Source organism: Notamacropus eugenii, chromosome 1 (assembly GCF_028372415.1).
Source record: "Notamacropus eugenii isolate mMacEug1 chromosome 1, mMacEug1.pri_v2, whole genome shotgun sequence".
In the NCBI taxonomy this organism is placed as follows: Eukaryota; Metazoa; Chordata; class Mammalia; order Diprotodontia; family Macropodidae; genus Notamacropus; species Notamacropus eugenii.
In genome coordinates, this window is record NC_092872.1 from 330,209,473 (window position 1) to 330,223,658 (window position 14,186).

Here is a 14,186-nt window from a genome sequence, read left to right on the forward strand (position 1 = left end):
TGACACAAAACTGGGAAAGACAGCCAGAACAGTGGATTAGGATCACAGAATCAGCATCCAAAAGAAGCTTGACAGGCAAAAGCATTGAGATAAAATTAATAAAGTTTAATGGGGGCAAAAGTAAAGTCTGACATTTGGGTACAAAAATTTAACTACACAAATGTAAGACAAAGAAACATAGATGGACAACAGTTGTTCTGGAAAGGATTTGGGGGGAGTGATAGAGGACTCCAAACTCAATATGAGTCAAAAGTATGATGAAGCAGGCAAAAAAACCAGCTGATGCAATCTTCTGCTGTATTAATAGAGGCATAGTTTCCAGAAGCAAGAAAGTTATAACTCTACTGTCTTCTGCCCTTTAAGACCTCAAAAGGAGCATGATTTTCAGTCATAGACATGATATTTATGAAGAAACGTAACCTAGAGAATGTCCAGAGGACAAATGAGATAGGGAAGGGTCTTAAGTCTAGCTTATATGAGAAGGAACTGGACATGCTCATCCTGCAGAAAGAAGATTTAGAGGGAACATTATGGTTCCACAGATATTTTGAAGGCTGTTATGGGGAGAAGTTGTAAAATTTATTCTGTTTTGTCCTAGAAGTAAGAACCAGGAGTAAATACAGTTGGCTAACTAGAAAAGTAATGGGTTCCCACTCCTTGGAGGTTTGCAAGTAAAGGCTAGAAAATGGCTCATCGTATATATTATAGTGAGGATTCCATCATACATGTTTTGGAATAGATGACCACTGACATCCCTTCTAGCTCTGAAATTCTGTGATTCTGAGCTACCAAGAGAATGAAGGGAGAGAATTCTCAGTCACACTGATTTATGAGTAGATTTTATCAAGTATTCAAAGAATAATTAATGCCTGTTACAAAAATCTCAAAAATAGAAATGTAAGCACTGTAGCAAACATTTTTTTATGAGACAAATATAGTTCTACTATCTAAACCAGGGAGAGACATACCCCCAAAAAAGAGCTACAAATTAATTTTAACAGATTTTTAGTGTAAAAATGTAAATGTAGTATTTATAAGGAGACTCCATATAATCAGAAAGTAACTCACTCTACATGCTTGGGAGAGGGGGTATCCATTAATGGCTTGCTCATTTTTTTTCCTGATATATTTTAAAAAATCTGTTTCATACTCTTGTAAATTTAAGGGTGTTATAGTTTATAAATATTCATCTGTGCCTCTAAATGAACAGTTTTGCTACCACATAATTGGGTAAAATCATTTCTGTTAGTTTCTTTTATTTCATCTTTATTTGTTGGACTTTTTTTCATTTTTAACATAAAATTGTTTCCTCTTTTTAAAACACAATAGTTCACTATTATGTAAGCTTAAAAACTAGTTCCTAATTTTATTTACTGATTCAATTTTTATGTCAGTTTTAAGAGTCTATTATTTGATTTTGGTGTTTACTTGGAATTTTTATTTGTGGCTTTTCTAGTTTGTTTTTTTAAGTTATATTCTCAGCTTATTGTTCCATTCTTTTTCTCTTTGTTGAATATGAGCAACACATTTTCCCCTATGGATGCATTAGTTGAATCCCAAAAGTTTTAGTATATGTCCTCCTTGTTGCTTTTTCATTTGATGAAATGTTCTATTACTTTTATGGTTTAGTCTTTGGCCCAGCAATTAGTTAGGATTAAATTATGTTGTGTCCAATTAATTTTTAATTCTTTCTCAAGGGATCTTTATTGAATGTTATTTTAATCACTGCAGTCATTAAAATATGTTTAATATTTCAACTTTATATATTCATTTGTGAGGTTTCCATACTTCCAGCATGGTCATTTTCTGTAAATGTGCCATTCTAAACCAAAAATTTTGTAAATTTTTTTCTACTCTGATTTATTAATCCCCAGAATGCTACCATCTCTGACTTTTCTAAAGTTCTTTTCAGATAATTAATTTCTTGCTCATAATTTTATTAGATTTGTCTATGTCTGGAAAGAGTAATTTAAGATCTCTGCTATCATTTTCCATTTTATGGACTATTTAATCCTGTTCACATTCATACTTATGATTGATAACTATGCATTTCCCTCAGTCTTCTTGGATTTTTCCTCTTTTCTCTTCACCATCTCTTTATTTAAAAAAGAAAAAGATTTCATAAGAGGAATACCCTTAATTCTAATGCTCTATTAGCTAGGTGGCAAAAGGGACAGTGGATAGAGTACTAGACCTAGAGTCAGGAAGACCCGATTTCAAATCTGGACTCACACATTTAATAACTGTGTGACCCTGGGCAAGTCAAGTCACTTAACCCTGCTTGCCTCAGTTTCCTCATCTGTGAAATGAGCCAGAGAAAGAAATGGAAAACCATTAAGAAAATCCAAATGGAGTCACACAGAGTTAGACATGATTGAAAAATGACTGTTAACAGCAACAAATGATCTATAATTTAAATGATCTTTTCTTCTTCATTCTCTTTATTCTCTGCTTCATCCTATATCCCTACTTCCAGGTTTGTAATCTTTCTTTTTAACCTCTCCTCTCATTCTTCCAACTTTGGTATTGGAAATCATTATGTGACTAATTCTTTTATCTATTCTGTCCTCCTTCTTAATCTCCACTTTCTTCCTCTGGGTTCCTACTGTATTTCTGAACCAAAATATTTTTCTTTGTGTATGTAAAATATGCTTTTCATCTCAGGAAACTCTATTAAATGAAATAGTAAGTTCCTGCTTATCCTCCTCTTTCATCCCTACTCTATTCCCTTTCCCTTACTATTCACTTATTCTCCATTGACCATAAAAATGCACACTGATTTTTAGACCCTCTGCTTGCTTTATTTAATTTTAAGCATTACAGTTCTGATGGGACACTTGTTACTTTGATAGCTGTTATAATCAATACATCATCCTATAGACCCTTAAAATTAATTACTTATTATACAATTAATTAAATATAAATATATTTAACTATGTTTCTCTTGACTTATTGTAATGGTAATTTAAATGGGGAGATCTTTCATATTCATTAATGGGCCCATGTAGCCTGCCTGGGTCAGATGAAAGCCTGAATCACATGAGTCTGAGTCACATGAAGCTTGTGGTGGGAGAAGTTTGCTGAAGGGGTGAAAAAGGAAGGGCAGAACAGAAAGAAATGGAGCTAGAGCAGAGCTGAGGGGAAATTAGTGAGAGAGCAATCAGAGCTAGGAAGGAAGCAGGCAAGCAGAATAACTGACTAGTCTGAGTGAAAGAACTTGTTTGTGATTTGTTTAAGGGAAGCCTGATTGTGGTTTGTTTAATGGAACTGGTTGGTGGGCAGTCTAGTAGGGGAAAGCTTGGGGATAGTGTTGTTCTCTGCATTGTTATTGTGTGTGAATTTTTGTTACTATGATGGATTTGGCTTTCTACTTTCTGAATAAATGTTTTGGTTCTGTCTTCCATGTGGCATATGTGGTACTTTCTGATTCAGAATTGTGCCAGGATATTCCTGGCTGTTGTATGTGCTCTGAATATCTCATTGGTGCTACACTCATGCACTTACATTTCAAAGATTCTACTCAATGTTGGCCTTTTTATAAATAATGATTGGAATTCCTCTGTTTCTTTAAAAGTCATTTTTTACCCTGCACAACAATTCTCAGTTATTCTTGGTTGCAAACTGAGCCTTCTGTGATCTTCTAGAATATATTCTATGCTATATATTCTTTTCTAGTGGTGGCTGATAAATTATATGTGATCCTGACTGTGGATTCTCATTACTTGAATTGTCTTTCTGAATGCACACAACACTTCTTTGAACTAGAAGACCCACATTTTGTCTGTAACATTGCTGGGAATTTTCATTTTGTGATTTCTTTCAAAAAGCATCTAATAGATTCTGTTTCCACTTTGCTCCCTAAGAGACTTGGACAGTTCTCTTTAATGTCTAGACCCTTTATGGTTTTGGTCAGGGTATTCAAGTGGTACAATGATTCTTAGTTTTCTCCTCCTCGATCTGTTTTCCAGGTCGGTTGGTTTGATATAATATATCTTATATTTTCTTCTATTTTTCAACCTTTTGACTTTTAAAATTTCTTGTTGTCTCATGAAATCATTAGCTTTTATTCTTTCTGTTCCAATTTGAGCATAGTTTGTTAGTTGAATAAAGTTTTGTAGCTATCATGCCAAGCTATTAACTCTCTTTTTCAATAATTTTTTTCCTTGACTCTCATTTCTTTTCCATTTTTTTCTTTAGCACGCTAATTTTCTAAATGTATGCACTTTTTTTTAATTCTTGCTTTATCTTCTCTAAAAATTGTAGTTGAATTTATTCCTCAGCTCTGCGTATGTGTTAAGATTTTTCTTGTAAATATATTAAAATCTTGCTTTTCTTTGTATGTCTTGAGTTTCTTTGTCACCATAATAGTTATGGGATTTTTTTGGCAAAATTCTTTTTTCATTTCTCCATTATTCCAGTCTAATTTCTGACTTGGACTTTATATTAGAGTCAGGCTCTATACACTTCTGGAGAGAAGGTCTGATCTTGTCCTGCTATTTCTTTTTTAGGGATATTGAATATTGTGTTGTTCCAGCATCTATGGATAACTAAGGCTGGGCAAACTATTGTTACCCAGTACTCTGACCCAGGGGAAATCTCTGATAATTGCCCACTTAATCTGAGCTCTACAAAGTTCCTTAACTGGGTATAGATATGAGAAATAGTAAACTGTTGTGGATTTAACCACTCAGCCAGCTGGGAAGCTCTGTAGGTTCAGAGTGACAGAACTGTATACTATTCTTTCATATGAGATACTGGTCCTGGTTATTCTCCTGCAGGATTCAGTTAGAATCAGGAACAACTAATAGTCTCCTCTGGGGTTTGAATCACATAGTCACTGACTGATTCTAAGCTTCCTCCTTGCTAAAGGCTAGGGACTGTGACCTCTCCTCTCTTGAATACAGGTTGCTTCCTCCATCTGACTTGGATCTATGACTCAGAACTCTGCAATGAGCAAAAGTTTTCCAATACCTTCTGTTCCCACATCCTGCACCCATGCCTCAGTATGGACTGGGACTTAGTCTTCCTCTTGGGCACAGTTTCTGCATACTGGAATTTTCCATATGGCCCATGCTCCTGGCTTTGTTCCAGGTCTCCACAGACCTCTCTGTCTTTTTGTGCCAATCTGGGCTGAACTAGTGACTCACTATGGATTTTCTTGTATTTCCTGATCAGGATTAGATATGGTATATTTTCTATACCGGTTCTAAAAAGGGATTTTTTTCAGAGGAAGAGAGAGGAAGAAGAAGTTCACTCTACTTGTTCCAGCTACTCCACCATCTTGGCTCTGCCTCTTGATGGTTTTCATTTCATTTCTTGAAATATTATAATTCAGCTTGTTTTGTGGTAAAGATTTTGAGGTCGCCTAGTGATTCTTGGATTATCTCTCCTTGACCTGTTTTCTAGGTTAATTGATTTTAATGACAGATATTCTATCTTCTGTTCTTTTCAATCTTTTCATTGGGCTTTAAATTTTCTTATTACCTGATGGAGCTATTGCTTTCTGTTTGAACAATTTCCAAGTTCAGTTTCTGTGTAAGGCTCAGCACCCTTTGTTCTAATCTATAAATTATCCTTGTCAATCTTTCCTCTCTAGTTGTCATTTCACTTAACATTACATATTGTATCTCTTTCTTTCTTTTATTTAAGGTATAGTTAGGTGGTCCCTGAGATGAAGACATTTTTTCCCTCTGAAACTGTACTTAGTCTGGTTGTGGAATTATTCTTTTCTTCTTAGTTAACCTTTCAGTTTTTGTAATTCAAGATATTTCTTTATTATGTTCACTTTAGATATACTTATATATCCAGCATCAGTTTCTGAATTGAAGTTTTCTCTTTATATCATACTCTTCTCCCTTCTGTATTCTAGAGACAAGCTCTGCTTTTCCCTGGATATAGTGGCTAAGATTAAACTCCACTTTTCCCATAAATTTCTGTATTTTATCTCAGTGTCCTAGTGTAACAGCAAGCAAAGAAGGATTTTTTGCTGCTTTTCTGGATTTTTAGTCAATCAAGTGCCTTTGAATGAGTCTTGCCTTTGATTAAATCAATCAAGAATCTTTGATAAGAAACATTATATGTATACACACACGTACAAACACACACACACACACACACACAACACACGCACACACATTGTAGAGAGAGTACAGCATTTAGAAGCAGAGCTGAGAGAAGAGAGTGAGAAGAGATTGAGCAGTCTAAGGGAACTTGCTTGTGGGGAAGCCTCACAGAATGAATGTTTGTGATGTCAGCACTCTGTTAGTATGTGTTGATTTCTCAGACAGAAGCTATATCTGTTGATCTGTGTTGATTTCTCAGACAGAAGTCTTGTCTGTTGGTCTTTATGAGTGAATTGAGATAATGGTTCCAGTAATGTGTATAAGTATTGTTATAGCCCTGTTAAGCTTTTTTACCCTAGAAACAGAAGTTATGGGCAGGAGATCCTGGAGCTTGCTATCAGGCAGAAGTGGGAAGAGTTTGGAGTGGAACAGTCCCCATGAGCTGAGACAAGGAACAGGATCAGAGAGCTACCTACATATGAACCCAGTCAAGAGCTGGGAGTGGTCGGCCCATGAAGGAGAAGCCATGGGGTTTGGAAGTCAGCCTCAAGTCAAGATGAGAGAGGACTTTACTTGGACACTGTGTATCTATTAAGAAGATTGTTCTTACAGTGACCTAGAGGTGGATAGTGTGATATTTTCTGCTACCCCTTAATGATGCATCTTTCTAGGGAAGACCCTGGCCTAGGACTCCCTGACTTTGGGGATACAATGATATATGCTACGTTTCATATGACATACTGAGTGTTATGAGACATATATATGTATTAGATGGTTTTGCTTAAGGATGTTGATATGAATGTTATACTTTACTGTACTAAACATTGTTTTGCTTATTGCTGAATAGAGAGTTCATTATACTATGTGATTAGACCCTTAAAATCATTCACAGCAGCAGTCCTCAGATCTATTGCTGTGAATGATTGTCTTTACACCTGGTATCTCCACTGAGATTTTTGTTTTAGTTCCTTCTTCAGTTACTTCTTGTATGTTGTCTAACTTTGGAGTTGATTTCATCCCTTACTATGATCCAGACAGGGCCCAATCATACATTTTAAATTTTGAAAGTAGCGAGTTTACTGAAAGATCCCCAAGTACTTTTCATTCTTTTTCCTGCTATAGTTCCTCTGTGGCTTGGTTGGGGGCTGCCTAACCACTGTGCTGTCAAGATACTAGTCTGTCTGGCTTTATCTCCTGCTATGATACAAGCATAGCCCCTGTGATTAGTGTCAGTCTGTCCCTGTCTCCAGAGGAGGACACAAGAGAGGAAGAGTCCTGCTTTGGGCTTGTTTTCTCTAGTGACTGGGGTGGGCTTTGTCATGGGCATAGGTTTCTCTCTGCCTCATGATGATGCTTGGGAAGAGAACTACATCAGTCATGGTTCTGACCTTCACACTGGTGGTGGGACCCAGAAATTTGCATATTTTGCCTTCTACTTTCCTTCTTTTATCTCCACTTGGAGTTTTCCCAGCATTCTGGAGGTCTTTTTGTACAGTTCTGGACTAGATGTAGGAATTTCTAGCATTTTCTCTTTGACTTTCTTTATTACTGTTCATTCTGATGAATTTTTAGAATTTTGTCCTGGTGTTTATATGGAATTTGAATACCTCTTCCATATTTTTCTGCTCCCTGATCTAATATGAGAGGATTAATAAATGAAAAATTTAGGAAAGAAGGTTTACTAAGTATCTGCTACATGCCAGGCACTATACTAAGCATTTAAGATACAAATATAAGTAAGACAATACCTGTCTTCAAGAACTTTAGATTCAAATAAAGGAAGTCAACATATATAAGAAAAGAGTATTATGGTAATGATTTGATTACTATTTTCAGAGTCAGAGTTGAAAAATGTGAAGAAGAGAAGGGTACTTAAGCTACAGCATGGCAGGAAACAAAAAGTCCAGGAACTTTTAAGAAAATAACAAGAAAAACTGGGGTGAAAGATTCTGAGAAGATGGCAGAGTAAGTCAGAAAATTCTACAATCTTCAGATTTCTTCCACAAACAAGACAAAATAACACCTCAAGGTGAACATAATGGCAAAAATAAACAAGAATTGGGACAAAACAGTAGTTCTCCTGGAGCAACCAGAGAAGATCTGCAATGTGGTACCTGTGAAATGGAAACAACTCAAGGCTAGTTCTGCTAAAATATCCCTAGGGCTAGTTGGGTTGACAGGTAGCCTTGGGGCCCCAGCCACAGGAATTTTCACTTTTTAGACAGTATAGGGAGTCAGTCTTCTGAGTAGGGAAAGATTGAGGAGACCTCTACTGAAAGGAACACCAGACCCAGCTGTGCTGCTGAGACATGGTCCTGGGCAAGAAGAAACTAATTCATGTCCAGTGAGTGCAGAAGCAGTGAGGTGGGGATGCCCCTGGCTGTTGGAACTTACAGGAGGGAGGAATTCTTGGTGTAGGTTACATGTCAGAGAGGAAAACTGAAGGAGGATCTGCAGCCAGAGACACCACCACCCATGCCCTAGGACTAAACATGATTAGAATAGCAAGCTTCTATAAATTTAAAAAAAAAATTGAGCAGGCAAAGGAGAAAGAAAGTACCATAGAAAGTTACTATAAGAATAGAGGAGGGTGGAACCAAGATGGCAGAGTAGAAAGATGCACATACTCTAACTCTTCCCTCGCAGCCCATAAAATACCTGTAAAGAAAGACTCTCAATAAATTCTAGAGCAGTCGAAGCCACAGAACGACAGAGTGGAGGAGATTTCCAGCTCAGGGTGACATAGAACGCTGACAGGAAAGGTCTATCACACCAGACCTAGAGTGGACTACAGCCCAGCCTGGGCCATGTGGCGCTGGGAGAAGCAGAACAGAGCAGGCCTCAGGGGTGGAATTTGCGAGGTTCACAGATCCCTCAACCCACAGATGACAAAGACACTTCAAAGGTCAGTGAAAGAACTTTATCACCTCTATGACAAGAGAGCAAGATCTTCCCTTAGCCCCGGTCCCAGGCAGTGGTGGCAGGGCTGCAGTGGCAGCAGCAGGAGCCGCAGGCAGTGGCTACTGTGGCCAGGCAGGCAGCAGTCAGCATCCATTGTTGCAAAAAGCCCCTGGGGGAATTGATCAGCTGGTCTGAACCTCAGTCCTTAGGGGTGGCCCCACCCCCACTAAAGTCTCTGGGGAAATTGAGCAGGTGATCTGAATCTCAGCCACCAGCCAGGCCAGGAAGTAAACTCCTCTTCCTTAATTGTGCCACTTTAGAGGAACTGAGATCATACAGGTCCCCAGAGCACACCCTGCTCTTGACAGAGCATCCAAAAGTCAAGTAACTGGTTGAGAAAATGCTCAAAAAGAAAAAAAAAATAAGACTATGGAAGGTTACTTTCCTGGGGAGCAGGTATTCTCTCCCATCCTTTCAGATAAGGAAAAACAATGTTTACCATCAAAGGAAGACATCATCTTTCATGAAATTATCAAGGAAAATTGCCTTTATATTCTAGAACAAGAGGGCAAAATAAATATTGAAAGAATCCAACCTATCACCTCCTGAAAGAGATCCAAAAGGAGAAATTCCTAGGAATATTGTAGTCAAATTCCAGAGTTCCCAGGTAAAGGAGAAAATATCACAAGCAGCTAGAAAAAAACAATTTGAGTACTGCAGAAATACAATCAGGATAACACAGGATCTGACAGCTTCTACATTAAGGGATTGAATGGCTTGGAATATGATATTCCAGAAATCAAAGGAACTAGGATTAAAACCAAGAATCACCTACCCAGCAAAACTGAGTATAATATTTCAGGGGTGAAAATGGTCATTCAATGACATAGAGGATTTTTAAGCATTCTTGATGAAAAGACCAGAGCTGAAAAGAAAATTTGACTTTCAAACACAAGAATCAAGAGAAGCATGAAAAGGTAAACAGGAAAGAAAAATCACAAGGGACTCACTAAAGTTGAACTGTTTACTTTCCTACATGGAAAGATAATATTTGTAACTCTTGAAACTTTTCTCAGTATCTGATTAGTTGGAGAGATTATACACACACACACACACACACACATACGCACACACACGCACACACACACACACAAAGAGAGAGAGAGAGGGCACAGGGTGAGTTGAATAGGAAAAGATCATATCTAAAAAAATAAGATTAAGGGATGAGAGAGGAATATATTGGGAGGAGAAAGGGAGAAATGGAATGGGGCAAATTGTCTCTCATAGAAAAGGCAAGAAAAAGCTTTTCCAATGGAAGGGAAAAGAGGGGAGGTGAGAGGGAAAAAGTGAAACTTACTCTCATCACATTTGGCTCAAGGAAGGAATAGCATGGACACTCAGTTTGGTACAAAAATCTATCTTGCATAACAGGAAAGTAGGGGAGAAGGGGAGAAGTGGTCGGGGAGGGGATAATGAAAGGGAGAGCAAATGGAAGGAGGGAGAAATTAGAATCTTGTGAAGGGACAAGATCAAAGAGAGAATAGAAGAAATGGGGGGCAGGATAGGATGGAGGGAAATATAGTTAGTCTTACACAACATGAATATTATGGAAGTCATTTGCAAAACTACACATATATAGCCTATATTGAATTGCTTGCCTTCTCAGTGGGGATGAGTGGGGAGGGAGGAAGGAAGAGAAGTCAGAACTTAAAGTTTTAGGAACAAATGTTGACAATTCTTTTTGCACACAACTGTGAAATAAGAAATAGAGGTAATGAGGTACAGAAATTTATCTTGCCCTACAGGACAAGAGAAAAGATGGGGATAAGGGAAGGGAGGGGTGTTAGAAGGGAGGGAACATTGGTGGAGGGGGCAATCAGAATGCAAGGCATTTTGGGCATCAGGAGGGGAGAGATGGGGAGAAAATTTGGAACTCAAAATTTTGTAGAAATGACTGTCAAAAACCTAAAATTAATTAATTAATTAATTTGAAAAAAAGGAATTATAAGCAGAATGGTTTCAGAAAAATATGGAAAGACACTAATGGATGCAAAGTGAAGTGAGCAAAACCAGAACATACAGCAATATTGTATGATGATCAACTGTGAATAACTTAGCTATTTTCAGCAATACAACATTCCAAGATATTTCCAAAGGACTCATGATGAAAAAGTCTATCTAGATTCAGAGAAAGAACTAATGGAGTTTGAATATAATTTTTCACTTTATTTTTTAAATTTTTTTTCTTTTGGTCTGTTTCTTCTTTCACAACATGACTAATATGGAAATATGCTTTACATTGATCCCACATATGTAACCTACATCAAATTGCTTACCATCTTAGGGAGGGGTGAGGTGAGGGAGGAGGGAAGAAAATTTACAATTCCAAATTTTAAAAAATGAATGTTAAAATTTGTCTTTATATGTAATTGAGAAAAATATTTTTTAATTTATTTATTTAACTTTTCAACATTCACTTCCCCAAAATTTTGGGTTCGAAATTTTCTCCCCATTTCTCCCCTCTCCCCACCCCAAAACACCAAGCACTCTAATTGCCCTTATCACCAATCTGCCCTCTCTTCTAATGTCCCTCCCTTCCCTTATCCTCATCTTCTCTTCTGTCCTGTAGGGCAAGAAAATTTTCTATACCCCATTACCTGTATTTCTATTTCCTAGTTGCAAGAATAATACTCAATAGTTGTTCCTAAAACTTTGAGTTCCAACTTCTCCCCATCCATCTCTCCCCACCCATTCCCTTTGGGAGGGCAGGCAATTCAATATAGGCCATATCTGTGTAGTTTTGCAAATGACTTCCATAATAGTTGTGTTGTCATATAGTTATGACTAACTATAATTCCCTCTATCCTATCCTGCCCCCCCATTGCTTCTGTTCTCTCTTTTGATCCTGTCCCTCCCCAAGAGTGTTGACTTCAAATTGCTGCCTCCTCCCACTGCCCTCCCTTCCATCATTCCCCCCTACCCTGCTTATTCCCTTCTCCCCCACTTTCCTGTATTGTAAGATAGGTTTTCATACCAAAATGAGTGTGCATTTTATTCCTTCCTTTAGTTGAATGTGATGAGAGTAAGCTTCATGTTTTTTTCTCACCTCCCCTCTTTTTCCCTCCACTGAAAAGTCTTTTACTTGCCTCTTTTATGAGAGATAATTTGTCCCATTCCATTTCCCCTTTCTCCTCCCAATATATTTCTCTCTCACTGTTTAATTTTGTTTTTTAAGATAGGATCCCATCTTATTCAATTCACCCTGTGCTCTGTGTGTGTGTGTGTGTGTGTAATCCCACCAACTACACAGATACTGAAAAAAGTTTGAAGAGTTACAAATATTGTCTTTCCATGTAGGAATGTAAACAGTTCAACTTTAGTAAGTCACTTATGATTTCTCTTTCCTGTTTGCCCTTTCATGCTTCTCTTGATTCTTGTGTTTGAAGGTCAAATTTTCTTTTCAGCTCTGGTCTTTCATCAAGAATGCTTGAAAGTCCTCTCTTTCATTGAAAGACCATTTTTTCCCCTGCAGTATTATACTCAGTTTTTCTGAGTAGGTGATTCTTGGTTTTAGTCCCAGTTTCTTTGACTTATGGAATATCATATTCTATGCCCTTTGATCCCTTAATGTAGAAGCTGCTAGATCTTGTGTTATCCTTATTGTATTTCCACAATACTTGAATTGTTTCTTTCTGCATGCTTGCAATATTTTCTCCTTTACCTGGGAACTCTGGAATTTGGCCACAATGTTCCTAGGAGTTTCTCTTTTTGGATCTCTTTCAGGAGGTGATTGGTGGATTCTTTCAATATTTATTTTTCCCCCTGGTTCTAGAATATCAGGGCAGTTTTCCTTGATAATTTCATGAAAGGTGATGTCTAGGCTCTTTTTTTTTTGATCGTGGCTTTCATGTAGTCCCATAATTTTTAAATTGCCTCTCCTGGATCTATTTTCCAGGTCAGTTGTTTTCCCAATGAGATATTTCACATTATCTTCCATTTTTTTCATTCTTTTGGTTTTGTTTTGTGATTTCTTGGTTTCTTATAAAGTCATTTGTCTCCATCTGTTCCATTCGAATTTTTAAAGAACTCTTTTCTTCAGTGAGCTTTTGAACCTCCTTTTCCGTTTGGTTAATTCTGCTTTTTAAAGCATTCTTCTCCTCATTGGCTTTTTGAACTTCTTTTGCCAGTTGAGTTAGCCTATTTTTGAAGGTGTTATTTTCTTCAGCATTTTTTGGCTCTCTTTTAGCAAGATGTTGACCTGTTTTTCATGCATCTCTCTCATTTCTCTTCCCAGTTTTTCTTCCACCTCTCTAACTTGATTTTCAAAATCCTTTTTGAGCTCTTCCATGGCCTGAGCCCACTGAATATTTATTTTGGATGTTTGGGATACAGAAGCCTTGACTTTAATGTCTTTCCCTGATAGTAAGCATTGTTCTTCCTCATCTGAAAGGATGGGAGGAGATATCTGTTCACCAAGAAAGTAACCTTGTATGGTCTTATTTTTTTTCCCCTTTTTTGGGCATTTTCCCAACCAGTTACTTGACTTTTGGGTCCTTTGTCATGAGTAGGGTATACTATGGGGACCTGTGCCACCTCCAAGGTGGCACAATCAAGCCTGTACTGGTCTGAGCACAGGGAAGGATTTTTGTGCCCAATCTTAGCAGAGTTTGCTCTCCACAGGCACCTGACCTCCAGTTCTGACAAGCTAGCACTGTGAGGGGGTGGGGGGGGATTCAGTCAAGCTGTGGGGGCAGGACCACCATTCAGTGCGAGACAAAGTGTGAGACAAAGACCAGCTCCCTCAGTGCCCCCTGAGGTTTTTATGATCCAGCAATGGTCTCGGGCTGCTGTAGGGGCTGCCTTGAGATCTGCTGCTGCCTGCGCTCCACATCTTATGCAACTGACCTTTCCCGTGGGCCTTTCAGGTCACCCTGGGCTGGAAATCTCCTCCACTCTCTTGTTCTCCACTTCTGCTGCTCCAAAATTTGTTGAGAGTCCCTCTCTACAGGTATTTTATGGGCTGTGTGGGGATAGCCTGCATTTTTTTGTCTTTGTACTCTGCCATCTTGGCTACCCCCCCTTGAGAAAAATATTTTTTAAAGAAAGGAATCATTAAAACCTATACTATAATTGGATACAATTCTACTATAAGAAATGTCAAAAGGGACAGTTTAAGAGAAACATGGGAAGACTTATATAAACTAAAGTGGGGTAAGTAGTACC

At 37.9% G+C, this 14,186-nt stretch overlaps 1 protein-coding gene across 3 annotated transcripts in view; it reads right to left on the minus strand.

Annotated features, from left to right (window-relative positions):
* The window catches only part of SLC25A21 (solute carrier family 25 member 21), a 759,060-nt gene that overhangs the window by 334,323 nt on the left and 410,551 nt on the right, over positions 1–14,186 (minus strand). The gene's annotated exons all lie outside the window — the stretch shown is intronic.